Genomic DNA, 25,499 nt, shown 5'->3' on the forward strand with positions numbered 1-25,499 from the left:
AATGCCTTTGCAATTTACAATGTATTTAGTTACTCTGAAGCTTAAGAACACTTTCTTAAGACGAAAATGTTCTAAACATGGTATTGCTGAAGTTTGCAATATTACGCAAATTTGCTAAAACAGATAATCCTCGAGGATGGATAAAATATTAAAAGAAAAAAAGAAAAACTGAAAGAAAAAAAAAAGAAAAAAGAAAAAAAAATCTGAAAAAATTAAGACTTTTTTTTTTTTTTTTTTTTTTTTTTTTTTAGTCCAAACTGGCTTTATGCCTGAAGGACTCTTGTTTTCGTTTTGCGATTTTGCGTTGAATCACTGTAAATGTCCGTTTCACTTTTCATGCTGTTGCCACTAAATGTTAGAGTCCTGCATTATGTTTGAAGAAATTAAAATAATGAAAAATCTGTATAAATAAACGTATATTTCTCGCATTGTGATAAAACAACGGTGCATAGAGCTATCGAATTTTGAATGACGTAATCCTCCTACGAATATGGGCATGTGAAAGATCAAATTTGAAATTTGGAATTTGTTTTATGATCTATTTCATATTTCGTAAATCTTTAACGATTTTTTTAGTAGCAAGCTCAACGATTTAAAGAGCCCATCAGCGGCCGAGCGGTAAAGTTGCTGAACACTGGTATTTCGATCCGAAGTTCAAATCCCGCGAACGGGCTGCCTGCATGGGTATTTTCGTGGTTTTCCCCATGTGTAACGTGTATACTAGCCGGTTTCCCTTAGAAAGTCCTCCACGAAGGCATCCATCCCCTTAGGCAGATAGCCCTAGTGTGCTTTGCCATAATTAAATAAAACGTAAAAAAAACGCCCTTTTAGACGTAATTTAAAATTTGAAACATTTCAGATTTTTTATAATTTTTTATTTTTTGATTATTATTATCATTATTTTTTACGTTCCCATTTGAGCACGCCAGTTTATCAATCTCTTCTTGGATTTCCTCCAGCTAAAGCAAAATTTTCCGCCACTTTGTTAACATCGCTTTCTTCGCACTTACGTCACACGAAATTAAACAGTAAAACTCGCCAAGTTCTTATAAAGGGCTTTATTTCAGAATTTACGATAGAGTGTTAAACGTTGTCATCCATTTTTCTATTTTCTTCAATATTTTTTTAATTCATTGTCAATGTTCTTGTTTTTCAATGTGAATGTTAGTTCTCAAATCAATGTTAGTTTTCTTTACTTCCTTGTACTAAGTAAAATGGAAGTAGTGTATTCGCGATAAACTTCAGGTATCACATTTCAATGAAAATATCCATTTTGACCGCTATCTAATGCAATTTAGCAATGTTTTTGCGTGACATCTGTACGTAAGGACAGAAAAAGCACTGTTTTCTCTCCAAAAAATTATAAAACTGATTTAAAATGAATTCTGAAGAGAACTTTTCGTGACGTCTGTACGTATGAACGTACTGTTCATTAATAAATAAAGCATACGTCATTCATAATGCGTACGTATGTACATACGTATGTATCTTGCATAATTCAAAAATGAGTAGCCTCAGAACGTTGAAATTTTGTATGTAGGATTGTTATAAGATATAAATGTGCACCTCGTATTTTGGTTGGAATTAGTTGCACCAAAAGTATATAAATGTATGTATATACATATTTTTAGACGAGTAACAGAGTGAATATATATATATATATCTCCATTCTGTTACTCGGCTCAGTTATCTCAATTTCTTTATTCTTATATGTTTTTAAATTGCGCATTTTTTGCTTTAAAAATGATTGAATTATGTTGTTCTTTTCTTCCGGTTATGATTTGTATGCATTTAGTAAATCTACATGCAATAATTTTAGAATTATCAATAATTTAAAAGTTGCTTAAGTGCCTCTAAGCCTAATTATTTTTGCCATGGCGGCCATCTTTGTTTACATTTGAAACAGCAAAATAGTAGATTTGTTGCCAATCTAGAGAAAGTAAACTTCGCAATAACAGTCTTTGTTTATTATTGCGAATTAAATCATGCTTAATCTATTCTGGAATTTATTCGAGGAAATATTTATTTAAGATTTACTTCATAATTTTCCCTTTTTATGTATTTTTGCATTGTGGCAAAGTGAAAACTGGATTAATTGAATAAGAAATACTGAATAGTCGGTGAAAGACTTTGTTGTTGTTTGCTTAATTTATTTAACATATCGTTTTAGATTTATTACAGTATTTGAATATAACATGTTGCAATGATTAGATAATTCTTAAGATGATGTAAATTTTGTGCATTCTGAGTTAAAGAATCAATGAAATGTAACTCCTAGCGCCAGAGTGTCATTATGGTAAACAAACATAGGGAATTTTAAAGAGTGCATTTATTCTATTGTAATTTATGCGCTATCGATGAAGTAAATTTAATTCAATCCAATAAGTTTAAATGAAATGCAAGAAAACTGCGTATAATTTAATAATCTGTACAAAGAAGTCATGTGGTGTACACATCAGATTATTTAACAAGATGACCTGCATCACATTTTTTTAAACTTTATTATTAAACATGACATTCTTCCCACTTACACCACAGTACTTTCAATAGAAAAATCATAAAGTTTTTAAACGCAGCATACGTTTAGAATTACCGATGCAATGTAAGTTTTGCCATTTTCCATCTTTTCTCATTCCATCAATATTTAGTTTTCTCAGCAAGGTAACTTACGCAAATTTCTGTCACTTTGTTATTAACTTCTTCTCAATTAATTCTTTTTCTTCAAACATAAATTTCTCTGCATCTACGCCATATAAAATTCGACAGTAAAATCATAAAATATTTAAAAAGAGCATATCTGTAGTTTTCTCTGTAGAATGTTGCACGTTGCCATAATTACTTTTAATATTTGCTATATTATTTCTTAAAAAATATATATTTCGAAAAAAAATTTAGCAATATTATTTTTACCTTAAAATTGATACCAGCAATAAAGTGAGTGTCGAGATTAATATACCTCTAACGCTAATTATATTCATTATTTAGTATTTTTCTTTTCAGTTTCCATCTTAATCTTTTCACTTATGCAAAAAAACTCTAATTTAAGCTAGTTGTAAGAGCTGATCGGTGAAGTTTATGTTCATTATTCGTCATTTATTATCCTCCGTGTTAGAATTTTAAATCTGTTGCACAATTTTAATAACAATTTTCCTATTGGACGTATAGGTGAACTTGCTAGAAATGAAATTTGTGGCTCAGTTCAGAGTTTGAACGTCCTATATCAGATTTTAATTGATTTCCATCAATACTTTTAGTATGCAGCATACAAAGAAACTCCAAATGCAGTTAAAAAAAAAAGTAAAACAATGTCTCTCATACATCTCTATAAGAACTAGTAACATGCATAAGTTTAAGATTTTGAAAAAAATTTATTTAAAACATTAGTAATTAATTCATCTCTTAGATGACGCCGTGTTTGAGAATTTTGAATAGCCTGCTACTAAATAATTTTTTCTGAATTATGGAGGAAAAGCAAGTACTGACTATATATGACTAATGCGCGGAACGTCACTTGATCTGTTATAAAGAGTTCTTATTATGAATTTTGAAGAAAAATAAAAGGTAAGCGGCTGCCAATCTCAATATGAACAACTTTAAATAACTATTTGTCAAAAATTTAATTTAACTTCGTATTTTTTGCTTTACGTTTTTGTTAATTTCTGTGTGAGACGGGAGGAAGAAGAGCAGCTAATCACTTCCAGATCACCAATTCGGTGGCATAGTAGATAGTGATATGCCACCTTTACTTAAGTCATTGCGATCCGTGATGCCATCTATATTTCATAAGGAGTCTGTGTGACTATATTGTTCGACGTGAAGGGAAAATATAGCTTTAAATCATTTCGGTAAGATGTCTGTTTCAGTGTAACCGTTTCGACAATGATGCAGCGATATTAAAATTCTCAAGTCAGTAACCCCTGACTTAACGCGCAAAGCAGCTGAGAATATCGACTTCAACTGTTTACTCTTTCGAAGAACTGGTAACAATTGTTTATCTTATCAAATACAAATCGAGCTGAGGGGATGGAGGTTAACAAACAATATATGGACATCTATTACGCAATTGTTAAATGAAATTTATAAGTAAATATATTATCCGGCAGAAAACTAAATACCTGTTAAAAAATTCAGAGCTACAAACTTGCATGAATGCTAGTTTTCTGGAGGCAAACTACTGTTTATTTCGGTTTCACAAGTATTAATTAATTCTGAAGACTCAAACCTAAATTAAGAGGCACGCTCTCATATAAGATATAAATAAATCAATAGATTAAATGTCGCCTTAACCAGCAAAAGAAAGATCATATTAAATGAGCCATACCAATTCAATCAATGGTTATCAGTAAATACTTAAATATTCAACTAAAGATACGGAGTAACAATTAATTTTTTTGTCTGATAGCAGAAAGAACATGGTATTCGAGTAAATGTAAACATTATATCAAGCGAGAATAATGAGATTTTCTAGAGAATAGAAAAGAAAAATAGGAAAACATCTGCCTACACTTTTATTAATTTGATTTTATTGAATTATACGTTTATACAAATATGTATTGTATGAAGTGATGTAGTATATGAAACATACTAAATATATTTCAATATTAAAACTTACAAACATAATAATTTAATTTAAAAAATAAGTGTACAATATGTGGAGATGTTAAGTAAATTGACGTAATGTTTTAGTACAAAAGATAAATTTTAATAATATTAGAAAACAGAAAAAAATATCCTTCCTAATAGTAACTCATTTACATCTCAATAAGCAATTCTTAAATTTGAAATAAACTACCATACCAAAACGTAAACTTTTCTAACTATACAGCATTTCAAACCTGAATTTTAATTCGTCGCTGAAATATAAAAGTCCTTATAAACTAAAAAACTTATTTTCCTGTTTTGAATTTTCTTTTTTCTTATTTGTCCTGGTTAGTGAATAAGTACAATTTTATTGTCACTCTATCTTTTTTCACCGCCAAAGCATTTGTTTTAGTTTTAAATTTCGATTATTTTACATATTTATAAAAAAAAAGGATTCTAAGATTTCTATGGAATACGAAAAATTGCGGAATGTCCCTAATTAAAATCTTGTTAATTTGTAAAAATAATCCAGATCCTATTTATTCTTAAATATTTAGGTATTTAAAAGTTTCGATGTGGGTTGTACGAATTTTCCGTAATCATTTAAGACCAAATAAGCACGTTTTCGTATGTTCAAGAGCTTTAATTTATTCTTCTGTTTTATTTAGTTACCAAATAAAACATATCGTGACTCTTTTTCAATTTAATATAATTATCACTCCCCCTATGAAAAATCTTTATTTTGAGCTTTCAAGAGGTTTATTAAAATTGGAGCTTTGCATATTAAATGTAGTAGCTACTAAATGCATATTTTTATATCAAGCACTTTTAGATTCAGAATTTTATAAAATTGCTCTTTTATTAGTTTCTTTTCCTAAACAAATCGCTTCTAATCCTGAATTGCACACATTTTTGAAGTGTATTAAAATAGCAATAAAAATGCTAGAGGCATTTAGTTTTGAAGAAATTTCGTTGTGTTTTTCCACTATAACCATTTTAATTTGGAAACAGAATTTCTTTTTCCTTTCATATTTAATTATATTTTCATGTTCGAAAGTTCTGGTATCTACCTAAGTTAAGTAACTTAATAATTAGAACTCTGTTTCCGATTCTTGTCTCTCTCTTTCACTACAAGTAGGATTTATAATTTTTAGAAAAAGTTAATTGATTAAGACGATTCGTGCAATATTTTTTTGCTTAAAGTCATTCGTGGCATTCTTAGAGGATTTTCTAAGGTTAGCGAAGTCATATCCATGAAAAATATCACACTGCCTGCGGTTTATCGAAAACTAAAATCAGAAAAAAAAAATTATGTTTTAGTGGTCTAAGACATTACATTTCTTTTTTGAATTCAGTTTTATAGACTTGCACAAAACGGTTACTATAATTATTTTTATTTACCAAAGTACGAAAACTCTACTTTAAGAACGCTTCTTTCTCTCATAATATTTTTCATTTATTGAAATAAAAATTATGGAATTAGAAGTAACACAGATTTTGGTCAGTTATGCAAACTTTAAATTCTAATTTTTCCCATTAGTTTTTTTGCAGAAATTACTGAAAATTTGCACAGTACATAAACTTTCCACATGATAGCTTCAGTCATCATGAGCTTCAGAAAGAGCTCGTTTATATGGAAAAGATTTGTAATTTAAAGTTAAAATAAGGTACTACCAATTATAAAAGTAAAATACAGAGTAGTCGAAATTAAAAATAGCTTACTTGGAGGAATCTGTAGCTTAACTGAAATGCTGATTGAGTTGAAATGCGTAGAGAGACAATTCAAAGAATGCGCTGAAAAATTCGTAAAAAAAATAGTTCAAAACATTTCCATTCAAACAAAACGATAGGTAAACAAAAATTCTGATTTTAACAATCTATGTCCCTTAACTTCCCATTTAAATTTGGATACCCCCTTTCATCTTAAAGGTAGTACCTTCTTATTTGTACTAAATATCCTAAGCTGCTTCATTTCAAATTTAGAAGGCATCGTATATAATGCAAATGTCGCAGATTCTGATTTCAGGTCTGAGATTTTTAAATTTTAACAACCAGTACAGAAACCCATTATTAGCCAATCGGAAAACTGCAAACCATAACTAAATATATTTCACTCAAATAAAATTTCGTCCTGAACACATCGCCCTTTCTTTCTCTTTCTGTTGTTAACTAGACGTGCTAACAACTGCTGTATGTGTCCAAGAACATTCTCGCTTTTAAATTTTTATGTTTTGTGTTTACTAATGGAAATGGTTTGCTAGTCAAGAAAAGTAAAAAACAACAACAAAATTAGGCACAATTGCAACTACTTCATTATGACTTCAATCATGACACATCATTAAATAAAGATATTTTTGAAAATTTGAATAGGCAAGTGGTATACTATAATTCAAGAGAAAGAATCGATCTGCATGACTTGTAAAAGATAACCGTTTCGCTGTAAGAACGGCACTGCGATTGCCTCAGGTGTCCAGAAAACGCCTTTTATCAATTGAGATGAATTACTTTATTTTAATTTTTTATTTACTTGAATTAGTTTTTGTGGTAATTTCGCCTTGATTTACGTTACGTTATCCAACCAAAATGTGGAGTAGATATGTTTACAGTACGTGTACTGTATCCGGCTGATTTGTATTAGTTAATTGCTGCATAATCAAAGAAACTTTTTTTTTGTTTTTGTAATATTTAAATTTAACTGCTTAACTGGAGTCGTTGAATAACGGTACTGTTTTACTTGCTGTTTTGCTTGTGTTGCCACATTTAGTTTAAGCTACAGGAGCTAACTTGCATCATAGTTTAAATGTAACATCGTGACGTAGAGACGCTCATTTAGGTATTTAGCTAGTTAGAAATCCCCGTTACGTGTTATAAAGTTATCATCGGATCGATCATATTATTTATAACTGTTTTAGTTTTCTTGAAATTCGCGTAACAAATAGAAGTTGTCAATGACTAACAATTATTAAAATACGTATTAAAAAATAGACACGAAAAGAACAGCGTTTTGACTCAAACATGGCTACTGCGCTAAACTTGGCATTTGAGATACGTAGTCAAGCCATAAAAAATACGCTGACAGTAGCCGTAATGGGCCATAAAACGTTCCTCCCAGCAAAAATGAGGCCCAATGATTTTGGGCAATGAGCGCTAAAAATTGGAAAAGCAATATCGATACGATGATGGGAGATTGTTTCTGATACAACCCAGATTGAATCGATGTGAATGGAAAGGTTAAAATAATGCTTAAGATTGGGGGATCTTTTTCTTTCGTTCTAAATTACTAAGATTTTGTTAAATCGATATATTTTGTATTAAATGAAATCATACCGCGATAAAGCGTATTGGATTTTTAGGATAACTGCAGACAAAAGTAAAACAGCTTATCGATTGCCCAAACAAAATTATCGCTAAATGATGAAACATTTTTCGGACCATCACATTTTCTTCGCTTTTTTGCGTTAAATACACATATTAAAGTGCATAAAGGAAACGGCGTTATAAGACTTAAAGGTTATTTGCAGTGTAATCGAAAGAAGCAAAAACAGTTTAAAACGTTTCGGCCCAATATTTTATGCTGTATTAGACGTCATTAAATCAAAGTGAGTTTTGTTCATAAGTGCAATTTAATTATCTATGTAAAAGTATCATAAAATGTGCACTTCAGTGTACATGAGATCACGAAGATACATAGCAAATCAAAACTACATTTTAATAACATTGATGCAGTTTCTAACTTTCTCACGAGAAGTTAAAAGGATATAGACTACTGAGATTAAATTAACATGTGCTTGTAGTTTAGGTTATATTTTATATCTGTAATGTTGTTTGCATTGCTTTTTGTTTATTCACTTATTTCTGGACCAATATATTGGCAAAGGATTTTAAGCTACGATTTACGGCATGCTCTGTTTCACTGTGAGCTTAATTTAGATAACTTAGACGGATAAATTATAATAAAATATGCAAAATCTATTTCTTTGTTACGAGGGACTACTCCAGTGAAAGACCCTTTAAGAGACTAGCTCTTATTTATCTTTCATACGGATGGATCATGAAAATTCCATGCAGCGGTTCTGTTTCACACCCGGGAACGGTAAGGAAGTACCTTACAGCTTTAAGCAGTCGGCGATTTGACTTACGTATAGAAATGGACGTTATGCTGTTTAGGAAGTACTTCACTTAAGATTATTACGTCTGGGGAAAGTGTGCGCAGAATATCTTAATAACTTTGTCTGAAGTAGTATATAAATTTACATCTGATTTGGTTTCAGATGAAAATCCTTATTAATCTGACACATCTTTTGCACCAACGATGTTTTATCTTGTACTACGCCTGTTAATAATCTGTTTTATTTTCATCAATATATGAATTTAATTTGCATTTGGGAACGCATTCCTTGTTACAAAGATAAAATATTTAGATTAATATCATTTTCTTAATTATTGCAATTTAAAGTGGTTTAATTAAATAAAGTAAAAATGAGCTGAATAAAAATGTGTTTTGATAAATTCTTACAGCAACTTTCAAGCATATTGACTGGATATAACATTATTATTTGACAGTAGTATTCCTTTGATTATTGGGATCTGCGCGTATTTAACATGTACATGTTTTTATTTGTATCAATTTCTAAAGGTTGAACTTTAAAAAAAATGGACCTAACAATGGCTAAAGCCATATAATATTTGTCACCAGCCCAGACATTTACTTCTATCTTTCATTTTTTTCTTTTTAAATGTTTAAATTCTTCTTTAAAGTAAAAATTCTTTAATTCAAAATTTAAATTCTTAAATCAGAGGTTTATTGTTGTCAAGAAAATATTTCGTCTCTTTAAACTTGCTATGGTTTCGGTTTATTTGATTATGGCAAATCATGCGAGGAAAATCTGTCCAGATAATTGGATACCTTAGGGGAGGATTTTCTATGTTACGCTTAGTAAGATTTGATTATTTGATACATTTGTTATATTTAAGAATTCTCTTCTTTTCTATGAATTAATATTTTTTTAATCTTGTCGCTCTCTCTCTCTCTATATATATATTTAATTCTTTTTATATATTTTTTCATGCATTAATGCTTTATGAATGCTTTCGTTTTAAGGTTTTCACCAACGATTTTAAAATCTCTGAATTCCATACTATAGACCTGTTGACCTACCTAAATTTCCATTTTTCTTTAAATATTTCTTAAATATTCTTCCCTACATCTTTTCCCTTAGATATATTAATCTTAATTTTACTATTTAATCATTTACATATATATGATGAAGAAGAGAGAAGAACATTGTAATGTTGATGGCATGGATCTTAGAATATTGAATCCGTAATGAATAAAAAACTTGGCAGTCGAGGTGGATTAAATTTCATTGTTATTTCAATTGACATTTGAGACAATAATTTACTTGGCACTCTAATCCTACCTATTCAACAATATTTTCATTTTTGATACTGTTGAGATAGGAATACAGCACAGTGAACTAGCATCTTTACAGTAAGAGAGGTAGAAGATAAAGTGCTTAGTTATAAAATACAGAAGCTTACCAAGAGAAGGTTTTAGGCTTGGGTTAAAAAGCTTTTATTTCTCAAAATTTTGAGGTCAATTTCCGAATCAGCTACCTCATCAGCGTTACGTAAGCCATTTGATGTTGATTTATCTAGGAATGAAGCTGTCCATAAAAGTTATTACTACATCTAGAATACAGAGAGGAAATATCTAAATTAAAAATGAGCTATTAAAGAGGCTATTGCTAACTTAAAAATTAGAAAGCTGATTTACATGTTTTTATCTTACACACACACACACACATATATATATATCTTATATTCATACATATATATATATAAAAGTATATATCTATATCTCTCTCTATATATATATGTATAGGTTTGAGGCAAAAGTCATGGCAACTATTTTTTTCTTGTAGATATGTGAACGGATCACAAAACGTATATGTGTCGTGTGGAAGATCTGCAGACATAGTGTGTATACAGAACAACAGATGGCTCTGTGGTAGCGAGGGCTCTGAAATCAGTTCAGTTGGTGAGTGTTGTGCGAGATGGAAGTAACCCGTGGTGAGCAGCGCACTTACATCAAAATAGCCGTTCTCCGAGGGAGAAATGCGATGGAACAGTGAATCACAGTGAATTAGAAGCCCTTGGGAATAATGCCCTACCATATCGTACAGTAGCACGGTGGGTAGGAAAGTTTTAGTAAGGACGTGTGTCAACCAGTGATGAGCAACGTTCGGACGACCGGTAACTGCGCGGACCGACTTGGCACATGCCGTCATCGAGCACCTCATGGATACAGACAGACTATGGACGTTGCTGGAGTTAGAGAGGGCAAGTGGCATCGAGAAACGCACAGTCCACAGGATATTACGTGATGAGCTACAACCACGCAAAATCGCTTCGCGGTGGGTACCGCATGCACTGACGGAAGTTCAAAGGTGGGTGCGCTGTGCAATAACCACTTTGCACGCTGGCAACAGGACGGCGATCAATTCTTGTCACGAATAATTGCCATCGATGAATTTTGGGTCAGGGCATACGAACCAGAACTGAAACGTCAGTCCGCGTAGTGGCGACATTCTGGATCACCAAGACAGCAGAATTGTCCGTCAGAATCCTTCCCCACTCAAATTGATGGTGATCGTTGCGTATGACGTCAGGCGTGTCCTTCCTTGCCACTTTGGTCCTCATGGCAGAACAGTGACCGCACAGTACTAGTTTAGTTTTTTACCAGTAAATAGAAAGTGGAAAAGTTTTTTTTTTCAATTAATAAAGTATATATTTAGTAATTCTGTTCTTTATTACTGACACGAAAAAACACCGCCTCTTTGGCATTATAAATTTTTCTGACGTATTCTCGGACATAGATGTTATTTAGAATAAAATCATTCCGTCTGATTTTTTTAGAGCCTAATGAAATACCTGAGAGATGGATTTTGTAGGCGATTAAAAAATTTCAAGTGGGCGTTTGGTAATGAGAATGATTTACTTTTGCAGTAGGCGTGTATACGAGTCAGTTTCCCTTATAAATTCCTCCACTTAGGCATATAGCTCCAGAGGCTTTACCGTAATCATATAAACCAAACGAACTTATACATTAGGTAGAAATATGAAATAACATAAATCTAAAGTTGAAATGAAATTTTATGTAGGAAAGTTAACATTTACATATATATGATCATTTACATGGTGTACAGCAATTTTGTTTGATAAAATCACATTTGATATCACGTATTCTAGTTAGTCTTATGTAATATGTGTCCCTAATCTTTTAGCTAAAAAAATCTTCTTTTAGATGTGAGTGCGCATAAACTGAATTTCTGTTAAGGCAACAAAGAATTTTTGCTATTCTGGTAGGCAAGAAAGTTTTTCTTTCGCTGAAATGTGAAATCCTTGTTTTGAAGTCTTAAAACGAATTGGCCAACAATCTACAAGCAAACATCGATCTAAAACAAAAATTTTCTGAAACAAGGAAACGTAATGAAAGTTCTTAGTAAAATTTTAATTACTCATCTACAAAATTCTAGAATTCTAATTACATGATTGCTAGTTCTATTCTTCGCTTGATTGAGTATGCTAAGTAAAAGCTTGTGTTTACTTATTTCTTATTTTAATGCATTGATATAATTAAAGATTATGGAAATATTGTACAGTAAACAAATTTTAAAAAACATGAATTCGTCATACAGTATATGATAATTTTTTAAGATACTCTCAAATGACTAATTTGGATGAATGTGTTTTTTACATATTTATTATTTTAATGTATCAGTTTTGCTAAAAAATACGAAAATATCATACAGTGTAAGATAAAGTTTAAGATTTTCTCAAATATCTAATTTAGTTGAATATGTTTGACATGCTGTCAAAATGTTTTTTTACAAATATATAGCTTCCAAACATTAATAGATCCTGCATTTTGTAATACTTTCAGTTTTTTTCACATTCCGTTAGTCTTCTTAATCCCAGTTTTGTTTTCATTACTAATAACAGACTAAACATTCATGAGGACATTATGTGAATTATCATTTCAAATTTTGTCTGAAAGTAGGGAATGCTACTAAATTCTACTGTTACCTTTTACATCTGCTCCTATACGTGAAATAAAGTGACAAATTTGTCTTACTGTAATATTTTTTACTTGGTAAATATTATTTAAATATTTGTAACTGTGTAGTGCTTAATAAAATGAAATTCTCATTCTTATGAGAAAAAGGCATTTTGCTTCCACGGATTTGGACAGCTCTGTTATCTAGTTTTTTTAATACTCTTGTGGGATATGATCCCATTTAATCCAGATGTTTGAAGCTCTTCTGAGATGAATTTATATCATTTTATAGTATTTTAACATGAAAACTTAAGTAAAATATCATATAAGCAAATTATTTACTAACAAATGGATCTCAAAGAGCTACGGAAAGGAAATAAAACACTTAATTTACTATATATCTTTCTCACGACTTCATTCCCTTAAATTAAATGAACCATTCAACTTGAAGAAAATGTCTCATCTAAGTTAAACGCCACTCGCTTGTAATAGATCGCTAAGAGCAGAACAAAGTTGTTATACAACACCCGACAGACTCGGTAACACATTCAGAAGCTCCACGATAATGCGGCTGCATTCCATTTCAAGAGTCATCAGGGAAAACCAGATGAGTATTACAAATTAACGGTAACCGTATTCGCTACATGAGGTTAATGATGTCGTAATGAAGCTGTACCATTCTAATTGGAATCTGTTAACGAGCATTTTAGCTATCAAAATAGTTTCAACACTCTTTGCACACTTGTGATGACAAAAGTATTGAAACAAACTTTGAGGAAGAAATGATGAAAACAAAAAAATAAATCAAAATTATAAGTAAATTGAAATGAAACTACGTGTGGATAATCTAAAACTATAAATAGATTGCTCTTCGTAGATGACAGAATTACTGCAATTGCTTTTAAAGCAGTGCCTATAAATATATCGGTCTGTAATAGGTTGTCACACAGCCTTCAAAATTTGCACAAATATCTCTGCTTAAATACAGTTAAATGCTCTTTTTCAATAAAAATCGTATTTCATATAATACATTCTTTAACCATATCTTTATTAAAATACATTAACCATTAATAAGTGACATTAAAAAATACACACATTTTAGAAAATTATTCTAATAAGAGATTAAATATTACACTATGTGTAAGGGAATAAATAAAGCATACATGCTAAGAAAATTATTATGCTATGATAATGATAATTAAGTATGAGAATAAATATACTGTAGTATTTAGTACAGCATTAAATAAGAATATACGTTTTCTCCCTTCTTTTTTAATAGTTGTAGAAAATTTTCAACAGCAAATGAAATCTTAGTTGATGGAAAATACCTCGAGGAGTTTATTATATTACGATATTATGACGATACAGTGAATTCTTTCGAGGATGATCAAATACACTATCAGGTTATTTTGGTGTTCTTCAAAAGTAATGCTCTTACAGTTATGATGTTCTTCTTACAAAAATTATGTTTAAGTATATTTTCAGGATAATGGGCCATTTTATTTGAAGTTATTGCCAAGTGAATGCCTGCCATAATTTGAATGCTGTATATTACATGCGTATTTAGAAAAACAATATTCTGTATAACAAATTTAATGAGAAAAATAATAGCTAAGAATATATATTTATCTGCTTCTCTTTAAAGCACACCATAATACCACTATTAAATAGGTTCCTAAAATGAGCATTGGACACTCTTTTAATACATCTACGAATAAAAGTGTAACTCATACGAGACATGACAATTAACGTAGCTCATTTTATCTTCAGAAACAATTCCTATTTTGTTTTATTTTTGTGCTTTAAATACTTAGAATAAATAGAATTAGCTTTAAATACCTTTAAATAAATAGAATATTGATATATATAATTTTAAATCTTTAAAACAGAACTCACATGGTTCCATATTTATGCGACTCTGAAGAAACTAACTTCAGTTACCCCATAATCAAACTTTCTCGAATTTTTAAAAATTTATAAATTTATTTATATTTAAGTACTTTCGTGAAATTCAGATCAATATTTTTATTTCAATTAATTAATTAATTAATATACATCTAATTCCTTAACAAGTTTTAAAATTGCAACAAACTTTTGGTGAATTTTTACATTTTAAACTTAAATAGTTTTAATTCAGACATAAAGCTAACTTGCACGAAATTTTACATTTCACTGCTACATGTTAAAATATTTGAATTCTTTTGGATTAAAATATATCAAATAAGTATAAGCATACGTTTTGATATTGTTCAATACATTAAACTTTAAAATGTGTGAGAAAAGCAAAAATTAAGATAATCTATTTAGGATACAATGAACATAAGAGATTATTCTTCAATGAATGTTACGGAAGAGTTGATTAAGGTCGTCAAAAGCGCAATACCGAAGTGGATAAACGTTAAAAGACAGTTAATATGGTGCATAGAGTCAATGATATAAATTCTGAAAATCCGATGAATGTTAAAAATATACTCAAGTCGGATAATTCATTTTAATACAATGTTAAAATTGAGCGTTAATAGAAGTGGATGTCATTGACAATTTGAGACATATTTCTGATTATGTCGATGCTGGTATCGACGAATATAGAAAAGACATTCAAAGCTAATGAGATGTAAGATGAATTCATACCTATTACAAATTTTCAAATTATCCAAATACAAAGATATTCAGAAATTATTCATAGATATATTTTGGCATTTTTTATAAACATTTGCGTCATTATTGTAATTAATAAAAGCTAGTTCTAACTTAATATATTATATATCTAGAGAAGAATAATCGTTTCCGCATTGCCTAAAAGTGAGATTTTATAGAATGTAGAAAATATATTTCTGCAGAGGTTAAACTTCATTTTATTGTGAACTTTAACTGAGGAAGGATTAGTCTAAGGAACCCAGAATGATATTTGTTATAGATTAATATATTAAAAATTAAAGCAAACCTGAGCAATCTTTCTTAGACATGTATTTTTATATTACTGCCGATCCTATTCACGTGCGTGATACCCTTTCTTTACAGTATGAAGTAAACTATGAAACACGTCAGAAGGAAGCAAACCCTTTAGTCTATTTAGATGCGTCGGTTTAGATCATAGTTTAGTTAAAGATCTTGGAGTACGATAGCTCGAAATCCCGTATCTACCTGAATAACTCCATCAAAAAGCAAGAAATTCCATTGGAAAGTTCAATTGCAACTATGCATTGTTCTTTGGATAATTATGCCATTTATATATCAGTTCATTCTGAAAAAGTAATAACCAACTTTAATAGCTCGTTCTTTAATAGTACAATTCGATAAAAGGAAAGTACCATATTATTATGTACTACAGAATATTACTATATACAAAAAATCATTGTGATTCTCTGAGAGGTTCAGACGGTATGAGTAAATACGTAGAGGTCAGCTTGCTAGGCCAAATGAATACCCAAAATAATGAGCATTACAATTTTTAACTGTTTCTCAAATTGAATTTTAAGTTAAGTCGTGCGATAACTTAAATTCAATCAGATACTTATTAAACAAAATACAGACATTTTATTTTCTCTCACAAAGCCTTGTACAGTGCGTAATTTGAGATTCTGTTACCTTTCTCGTGTTGAAAAAAAACCATAATTTTCAGAAGATTAGAAAAATTAATTTATCTGAAACTACTTTCTATAGCATGTCGGGAGTTAGACACACTGCTGACGATACCAGAATTAAAACTGTGTCTTCCTCATATGCGGTTTTTTTTTTCTTTTATTTCCCATCTCTTGATGTTGGAAATGTATAATTTAATATCTTATTTTGAATTCAGGTAAGATCACAGGTAAAAACACAAAGCATTATGAAGCACGGTTATTACACTTACAATGAAGAATCAACATCATCTGATAAATAATGAAATTATAATTTCAAATATTAACTACTTAAGTGCTGCAGTTAATTATTGAATAAGCTACGAATTTAATGCATCTTAAACAAAATCTCCACATATCCAATCTAAGAAAAGGATAAATTGAAGCTAACACAATATATGACTATAATAAATGCAATTTGTGCAACAAATTAAGACTTACTAAGATAATTCTTCGTTACGTGACTAAACTGCAAATATAGTAAATTTCATTTCCTTTCTTTGGGGCATACAAGTCATTTTATTAAGCAAGATTTTCTGCATATCACGCTATTCAAATTACATCTTGAAATTAGATAAAATTACATCTTGAAACAAGACCTTTTCAAACTTATTTTCTGAAAAGGTGTCACTTTTTATAAAATAAGACATACCATGATGTGACTAACTGTTGTAAGCTATGTTTCTTATAACCTAAAAATGCATTTCTTTGATCTAAAACTGTTAACTTTAGGTATTTCTTATTATTTTCAAAATAGTTAATGGTATTAGACTTCAATAAACTAATTTCTAAACACTGGGACAACTTCAAAAAGCACTTTCACTAATGCAAATGAAATATACAACCTACAACAGCTTCAATCGCCGTTACGGCAATCTTAACCATATTGTTTTCATTATGTGCGTTCATTGGTTTACTTCAAACTATAGAATTCCGCCTATTCGATACAGTTATCATTCCTTTTGCTATTTTTAGATGTTCGTCGTTAATAGCATGTTAAAATTATCGAGGAAAAAATACGGGAAAAGCAGTGCAACGAGAAAATGTTGACTTGCAAAATATAACAGAAAATGAAAAGAAAGAGTAAACTTTGCAAATTTAAAACTTTGCAAAAGCATCATCGTAAAAAAAAATAAAGTAGTCACAAAATACAGTCATACAAAACACGTTCGTAAAATAAAACCCAAATCCAGCAAGAAAACATCTAAGGACAAAATTATCGCAGGCATATACATCTTATGTTATCAGGTTCAATGTTTCTTCTTACCTTCTTCGGAAACATACAATGACCTGACTAGGAACAGAGAGCTTACTAAAGCTATGTTCACTAATTGTAGTAAGTAGACAGGATACAGACGAAGGGTATACAAAACCCTTTATTTTTCTTTATATACAATGACTTCCGTACTTCGGAATACAATGACCCTCCACTCGGGGTCTAACGTAAAAGGTATAAAAAATAAAACTAAACTCTAATTTAACTTTAGAATAACACACGTGGAAGATTGGCCTTATAATAACAGGAAGCGTATGTAGCACAGAGACTGTGAACACTACAATACGTTTAATTTATTAAGAGGATTAAAACCTCTGGCCTGGAAGGCAAATAGCAACTGCGTAACTTCTAAGGTAAGCGGCTTGCTTCGAACTCACTGCTTCCTCTCTTTCGCTTGGCAAAAAGGCCACACTTAAATACTTGGCGTTCGCCAGACAAACTTTGCATAAAAACCTTCACGCTTATAATTCTGGCCGGAAGTAGAAAATAAGAAGTGATAGTAAAGATTTAAAATAAAATAAACGTTAGTAAAACTTAAGATCCTTACATACTTCCCGCCAGAGTTAATTAGTTTGAAACTGAGGTCTAAAACGACCTTGTTGAAAACTTTTAGCTCTAGAATATAACGCGAGGCCAACCTTTAACAATCATAACTTCGTTAGAAACTAGAAAATTTAAAAGAAAGAAATTTGTTACAATAGCAGCTCCCAGGATCTACAACAATCTTTTTTTTTTCATCTGTACTGCATCTAAACAGGAGCTTTATTCAATTCTGGTTCCTTCCAGAGATCTGGAAGGAAAACTAGTTTAATGAAATGTTACACAATGACATTGCAAATAACATATAGAATATACTTCTCTTAACATTCTTATTTCATTCGTGACTATTTTAATTATCTCTCCCCGTGCTCTCTGACATGTGTTGTAAAAGAACACCAAACACGAATGTGTTTATGTCTATGTGTTCAACACTTCCTCCTACAATCAAAACACTAACGTGTTAAAATTCAACATAACGAGACCTCTTAACACACCCTACTTTCAACTCTAAACCCTGAGGTACTATTCTAAAAGTGGCTAACTCTAAAGTGTAGCGTCAGAGAGCCTAACTACATCATTCAACCTTTAACATATATTCGCCATGATTTAATCTTTACAGTCACACGAATAACAAATTTTTAACATTACTTTCACTTTTACCATATCACGGTATTTCTTAACATTTAAAATAACAGTTCACATGTATATAAGAACATATCAACATGCCGTTAATTTTACACATTTGAAAACATACATTAGTAGTACATTGTTAACTTCTATTCTTTTCAAAGCAAGTGCCAATTCTTTCTACATTGAAATAATACTACATTTCAAAAAGTCTTTCAGACTAAAACTTCTTTCTTGCTAGAATGTTTTAAATAAAATTTATACAATAACTTTTTACAATATTTAAGTCTTTACACAACGCTATTATACATCAACTTTAGTTTTACGCGCGAGTAATTAAAAAACATAATAAGAAAATCGGTCATAACTCATTTCTCGCCCTTTTGGCGATAAAGGTAGACCTCGCATGAGGTAAAACTTCTTGAAATCTGCCACTTGCAGTAAGAATGAAAGATTAACTTAAGTTTGCAACGTAACATAAAATTTTACTTATCTTTGTAATATTCGGACATCCTTTTCTGGGCCCAGTCTTTAAAGGTACTGCAGACCGTAGCCTGGTTTATCCTCCTTCTTGTACGACCGGGAAACTTCTGTCGTGATCCTGCTTGGACCTCGTTGTTGGCCGTTCAAATTTTTCTTGTACTTTTTCCTCCGCCGCTGATGGCCCTTCCGCAGTTCGGCGACTTTTGCTGCGGAGAGTTCTGTCGGATGAGTCGATCTTCCGTTTCAAAGCCGGGTTATAGTTGCCGTCATTTCTCCTGGTCCTCTTCACATACGTCGTCCTTCTCCCTTCTTCATTCTGGGGGTGTTCGTGAACTCTGTTTTCTGGACGGTGGAACGGCTTCTTTTTCTTTTTACCTTCAATTTTTCCGCGGGGCAATTTTCTTTTCACTTGCTTCTGTCTCTCATTGGCTTGCCCTTGTACTTGTCGTTTTCTCACCTCTGGAACTTGTACCTGCGGTGTCTGCCGTGCCGGATCCTGCAAAAGATCTGAAAAGATTTGCATTTTATTACGATCGAAGTAGGGCTTAATTTGATCAATATTTGCGGAACAGGTTTCACCATTTCTGGCCTTTAACACTACAACAGCGTGAGTTATTTTTTCTATAACATATGGTCCTTCAAATCATGGAAAAAATTTGGCAGTTTTATCTTCTGGTGCTGAAGAAAGTGAATGCTTAATTTTTAACACTTCATCCCCTACTTTATAAGTTACTCCCAGTCGTTTCAAATCATAAAAAAGTTTTTGTTTTCTCTCTGCTACTTCAGTATTCTTTTTTGCTTCTTTAATTAATTTTTCTATATCACCCATTTTAAATTCTGGGGCTCTTTGTTGCACATAAAATAATTTATCTAACGGCGTTATAATCTTTCTGCCTAAAAATAACTCAGCAGGAGTTTTGCCCGTTGTATCATGTTTTGCGGTCCTAAGGGCGAAAGCAAATTCATTAACATAGTTATCCCAGCTTTTATGAAAATTTTTAACATAACTACGGATAATTTTCACTATATTTCTATTGACCCGTTCCGCTATATTTGATTGCGGCCGATACGGGACCATTTTTAAATGACGTATGCCCAGTTTTTGGCACATGTCTTCAAATACATTACTTACAAATTGAGGACCATTATCCGATATAACTTTTAGGGGCGCCCCGTATTTTAAAATATATTTATTTAAAATAGAATCAGTAACTAATTTCGCGGAGGCTCGTTTTAAGGGAACAATTTCGGTCCGTTTACTAAAATGATCAACCATAACAAGGAGATAGCGACTTTTATTTAACTGACTTTTTGGGAAAGGGCCCAATAAATCGATGCCAATTATTTCATTTGGAAATTCGGATTTAATACTATTTAGAAACCCGGCCGGGCGGAAATTAATATAATTAACGGCTTGACATGTTGGGCAGGACTGGACATACGCCCTTGTTAACTTTTGCAGTTCTGGAAAGTAGACTGCCTCGCGTACGCGTTGGATAGTTTTTCGAATACCAGCATGAGAAGCTAAAGGGCTGTCATGGAGCTCTTGCAGGATATTTAATCTAAGACTAGCTGGGATAACAGGTCGAAATTCGTTGTTGGAATTCGTAGTTTTTGTGTAGAATAATAGACCATCTATTAGTTCGTAATGGGCCGCCCTATTTCTTATCGCCACAATATCTTGGTGGCTAAAATTTTCAGGATCCTTCAAATACTCATAAATACTTCCAAACTCAGGATCCTTACCCAGTTCTGTTATTACAGTTTCTCGGGAATTTATTGTTCACGCTGTAAGCATTGCAACTTTTACGATATTACCCTGTTCGTCTAATTTAATTCGTGATAGGGCATCTGCTACGGTATTTTCCTTTCCGGGGGTATGCTTGATTACCAGATTATATTCTTGCAGCTTGAGTGCCCATCTTATTAACCTTGGGGATAAATTTTTCCCTGAGTACAATCTAGTTACCGCCGCATGATCAGAATATACTGTTATCGGCGCCTTTCCAAAATAGACTCGAAACTTTTGCACTGCTAACAGAACTGCAAGTGCCTCTCTCTCGGTCGCGGAATAGTTTCTTTGTGTTTGATTTAAAGTTCGGCTAAAAAATGCCACGGGCTGCTGATTTTGCGAAAGTACCGCTCCTACCGCATAATCCGAAGCATCCGCTGAAATTTCTAAATTTTTATCCTTTTCAGGAAATTTCAACACAGGGGCTTGCGGTAATGCTTGTTTTAATTTTTCGAAAGCACTATTGGCTTCGGCCGTCCACGAGAATCTTGCCTTTTTCCTTTTTAATTTTAACAATGCCTCAGCGATAGCCGCAAAATCTTTTATAAAGGACCTATAATATGAACAAAGTCCTAGAAAAGAAGAGAGCTTCTTTGCCGTGTTTGGAGTCGGATACTTTTGTACAGCGATTATTTTTGATTCATCTGTCTCGATCCCTTTTTGCGATATTTTGTAACCTAAATATTTTAATTCAGGGGCTGCAAATTTGCACTTTTCGACATTAACTTTTAGACCGGCCTCATTTAATAAAGAAAACACCTGTCTTAAATCCTGTATATGTTGATCGAGATTATCACTAGTAATAATGATATCGTCTAAATAGATAAATGTTTACTTTCCAAGAACAGGTCTTAACACAATGTCCATGCATCGCTGAAATGTTGCTGGGGCCCCAGAAAGGCCAAACGGCATACGCAAAAATGCATAAGTGCCAGACTTGGTTATAAAAGCAGTCTTAGGCACGTCCTCAGGCCTGACCCCTATTTGAAAATAACCATTCGTTAAGTCTAAAGTCGTCATAAATTTGGTTGATTTTATGTTCCTTAAAATTTCTTCTATGATCGGTAACGGATATACCGGATATTTCGTTATGGAATTTAATTTACGGTAATCAATAGCGAATCTCCACCTTTTTGGATGCTCCAAAGGATAGTCATTATTTTTATTACATAAAACCACCGGGCTAGCATAACTACTTGAGATGGGCGTTATGATCTTTTTACGTAGCATATCGTTAATATGCCATTCTATAATTTTTTCCTTATTCTTATCATACCGGTATGGTTTTTGACGAACCGGCAATGCATCTCCGGTGTCAATACTATGATTAGTAACCTGAGTAAATCATGGAATATCACTAAATAAGGAAGCAAATTCACTTACCACTTGTCGGATTCTATCATGCTCGTCATTAGGCAGGTGGTCAAGACTTAACCTTGGCGGTTCACGCACTGGTTCAAGCTTTTCTACACGCACTGGTTTCATTGTCAGCCTAAGGGACGCTTCATTAAAATCCAGTGTAGCTTGTGCGTCTGAAAGAAAGTCTATTCCTAGGATTAAATGTGCTTGTAAATTCTTTACTATAAAAAACATCACCTTTACTTGTTCGCCCTTGATACGGATATATAAAGGTACTTTACCTACGCACTTACATTCTTTTCCTTGCGCCGCTAATACTGTCGTATTATCCGCATTATATATGCGGTATTTGCGAAAATACTTTCCAAAAAAGACTTCTGCCACACAGGAACACTGCGCGCCGGTATCCAGGAGTGCGGTGGCCGGGATATTATTTACCAACACTTCAATCTTCGGAAGAGTCAAATTTTTCACCATTACTGTATTTAACTTGAAGGAAGAGGGGTTTTCGTGGCCTTCGGATTTCCGCACCCTCTCGTCAGCAGAAATCCGTTTTAGTTTAAATTATTTTTCCTTTCCGTGCTTTCCTTCTTTTTCCCCTGGCCTTGAGACTTTTTTCCTGGGTTGCTATTGAACTGTCGACGTTCGCCGGCTGTTTTTGAATGCTCAGGTTTCCTTGCCCACTGATTCGCTTTTTCTCCGTAGCCGTATGCTTGAGTTTGTTGTAGTGTTGGCGTACCAAATTGGTTTCGCTGTTGATATTGGCGTCTTCTTTCGACGTCCGCCGTTCTTCTACTTTCAAACTGGATTGCTAGCTCAAATAACTTTTCCAGTGTAGTGGGATTTCTTAATTCAATAAAGTCTTGCACTTGGGGTAGTAACCTCGGCAAAATCACTTGAATTATTTCAGGATCCGGACGGTTTCCATACAAGAGCTTGAAAACGTGAATTTTTCTTAAAATAAAGCTCGACAGGTTTTCGATTCTTTGTTGATATATGCTAAAAAGTTCCGTTTCTAATTTCGCACGATCCCTTACAACAGGGAAGGCTTTTAGTAGGGCAGTCTTGAAATTTTCATAAGTATAGGTGGGACTTCCTGCTTGACCCAAGAGACTTCTGCCGATACATTTGAACCAGTTAAGCGCTTGGCCCCTCAAAGCGCTGGTAGCTAAGGTAACTTTTTGAAACTCGTGCACGGGGTAGAGCATGAAGTGGTCATCCAACTTTTCCAAAAAACTGGTTACCGGTGAGTTTCCATTAAACGTTGCTTCTGGTTTCATCGAAGCGCGCATGGTCTGGACGATGTACCCAAATCCTTCCAGGGCGGCAGCTGGCATTTCTGGATTCTGAGCCGTTTCTGCAGGCAGCACAGGTTCTTCTTGAAATTCGGCCATGGTTATTCTTCGTCGGGCGCCACTATCAGGTTCAATGTTTCTTCTTACCTTCTTCGGAAACATACAATGACCTGACTAGGAACAGAGAGCTTACTAAAGCTATGTTCACTAATTGTAGTAAGTAGACAGGATACAGACGAAGGGTATACAAAACCCTTTATTTTTCTTTATATACAATGACTTCCGTACTTCAGAATACAATGACCCTCCACTCGGGGTCTAACGTAAAAGGTATAAAAAATAAAACTAAACTCTAATTTAACTTTAGAATAACACACGTGGAAGATTGGCCTTATAATAACAGGAAGCGTATGTAGCACAGAGACTGTGAACACTACAATACGTTTAATTTATTAAGAGGATTAAAACCTCTGGCCTGGAAGGCAAATAGCAACTGCGTAACTTCTAAGGTAAGCGGCCTGCTTCGAACTCACTGCTTCCTCTCTTTCGCTTGGCAAAAAGGCCACACTTAAATACTTGGCGTTCGCCAGACAAACTTTGCATAAAAACCTTCACGCTTATAATTCTGGCCGGAAGTAGAAAATAAGAAGTGATAGTAAAGATTTAAAATAAAATAAACGTTAGTAAAACTTAAGATCCTTACAATGTGTCTAAAACGCTCAATTTTTTTAAAACACATTTTTACGACTAGAGCATTATTCTGAGTGTAGAGAAATCTCACACACTATTTACGCCAAATCAGTATTTAGGATGATTTGGATCTTTTGTGGAAGTGGACATCTTAAAAAAGTAATATATATATATATATATATATATATATATATATTCAGAAATACGTTTTGCTTTCAGAGGTGTTCGTCTTAGGAAAGTGGTTCTAAGAACGTTCACTACATTTTAAATGAAGAGGAAATATAAAATACAGATTTCTCATTATTAATTTATCTGCAGCTTGAAATTATGCATCATTATCTTTAAATCTCCTTGCTTATTAATGCTTTGAATTCGTGATTTTCATATTTTAAGCCATAATCACAAAGACAGCCTATTGCTCTGTTAATCATTTAGAAATTGCTGATTTCTTACGAAACCAATTTAAAGCTTTATTATTTTGAACGGGTTTTTAACAGAGATTCAGCATTTTATTACTTTGTACTTATTTAATACAAATTGTTAATTATGTGTTCTTTATAATCAAGTTTTCGCTTTAATTTATTATTTTGAAAGAATATCATAATTTAAGAAAATCCATTTAAAAATTCGTGACATTAGTCCATTTACAGTTTCACATCACACTAGTTTACTTTAGGGACAGTCATTTCAAAGATGTCGAGTATCAACGTTTGATCATATTCTCAGAAAAAAAAAAGTCATTTATAGAGATGATCTTCCGTCGAAAATAGTAGACACTTTGTTTAATTTGAGGAGGCTCTTTTTCATGACAGATAAGCTAGTCATTTAAAATTTGCTCCCTTGTCTAGAAGAAACACCATACACTTTTTAATTGCGCTTCCTAAATAATTTGTTACTAATCTTCTCGTAGCAATGACCTTTGCAAGTGGCCAGTATTTTTCATAAAATAAATTTAAATTTTTGTTAAGCAAAATTTTTCTACGTCAACTACTTCTTCTAAAGTCAAAATCTTACATAACAGTGAGCGTTCGTTGCAGAGAGAGTTTACTATAATTAGTTTTCTTTCAAATCCCAGTTGAAAAGAAAAATTATTTTAACTGTTCCACTTCTGAAAGTAACTTGCATTTTTGAAAAACCTAAATTAACCACTATATTGATTATCACGTTCCTAATGTGA

This window comes from Stegodyphus dumicola, chromosome 5 (assembly GCF_044657685.1).
Source record: "Stegodyphus dumicola isolate Sdum_Otavi_A_Nest chromosome 5, ASM4465768v1".
In the NCBI taxonomy this organism is placed as follows: domain Eukaryota; kingdom Metazoa; phylum Arthropoda; class Arachnida; order Araneae; family Eresidae; genus Stegodyphus; species Stegodyphus dumicola.